General features: G+C 41.0%; 1 non-coding gene across 1 annotated transcript; it reads left to right on the top strand.

Moving 5' to 3' along the window:
- The first annotated feature begins 1,025 nt into the window (after window positions 1–1,025).
- LOC121221445 (small nucleolar RNA R71) lies at window positions 1,026–1,132 on the top strand. Its single transcript, XR_005918837.1, has one exon. It is a non-coding gene; the product is annotated as a small nucleolar RNA R71 (small nucleolar RNA).

Here is a 1,132-nt window from a genome sequence, read left to right as displayed (position 1 = left end):
TATTTGCGGGTAGGGTAGTGGAGGCTTCTTTGCTGGAATTGGTTGATTCATCTTCTATGGCAATTCTGCACCAAACAAAATTGTTAGTTTATCAGAATTAGCTGGTTCAGAAGTTACCTTATCAGATTTTGCAGATTTTGGTTCCAGTGAAACTGGAACTTCAACACTCGGTTGAACTTCCTCTGAGTCTTGAGCATCGGTTGGCTCCTTTTTAACTTCGACGGTGTTGGGCTTTAATGTCTTTTCATTCCTCAATGTCAATGCTTTGCAATGCTTCTTCCCAGGATTCCTCAGATTCTCCGTATCACTAGGTAAAACACCTTGTGGTCAGTTTCTGAGTTCAATTGCAAGCTAGCTCATTTGGTTTTCCAGGTTTTTCATTGTAATTGCTTGGTTTTTGATTAAGGCATCATTCTTGGCTATGTATGCCTTCAACAAGTTTTCTAAGCCATTGGATGGTTCAGTTTGAGGTTGTTTCTAAACTTGTTAGGTAAAAATAGGTGGTTGGATCGGTCTGGGTTGGGCATATGTGTTACTGGGTCCAGCCCCTTGGTTGCTCCAAGAGAAATTAGGGTAGTTTCGCCACGATGGGTTGTAGGAATTAGATTGTAGACCTTTCCTTCCTCGATTTTAGTTCTGGTTACCATGTAATACACAGATTCTGGGTTCAATGGACATTCTTCGAATAGATGTCCTTCCCCACAATAGACACAAGCTACATTTTCAAATTGATTCGGTGGTTGTGCTGTAAAACTATTAAACCCATTAGTGGTAAAATTTTTAAGCATCAAGGAAATCGAGGATACCTGAGATGCGAGTGAAGTGGTAAAATTCCAGCGACTCATCTTCCTGACGCTGCTCAATTGGTTGGCCATTGATAATTGTTATTGGCAATCCTCTCTATGATTTCATGAGTCTTATTGTAAGACTTACAAAACAAAGCACCATTAGCAGAAGCGTCCACTAGCACCCTCATGTGAGCGTTGAGACCATTATAAACCGTCTCAAGTTGGATGCAATGTGGGATTCCGTAATGAGGGCACTTCCATAATAATTCTTTGTACCTTTCCCATGCCTCATACTAGGACTCATCATCCATATGTTGGAAAGCAGTGATCTCGTTCCTCAACTT

Source organism: Gossypium hirsutum, chromosome D09, assembly GCF_007990345.1.
Source record: "Gossypium hirsutum isolate 1008001.06 chromosome D09, Gossypium_hirsutum_v2.1, whole genome shotgun sequence".
NCBI lineage: Eukaryota > Viridiplantae > Streptophyta > Magnoliopsida > Malvales > Malvaceae > Gossypium > Gossypium hirsutum.
This window is presented reverse-complemented; position numbering and strand designations above follow the sequence as displayed.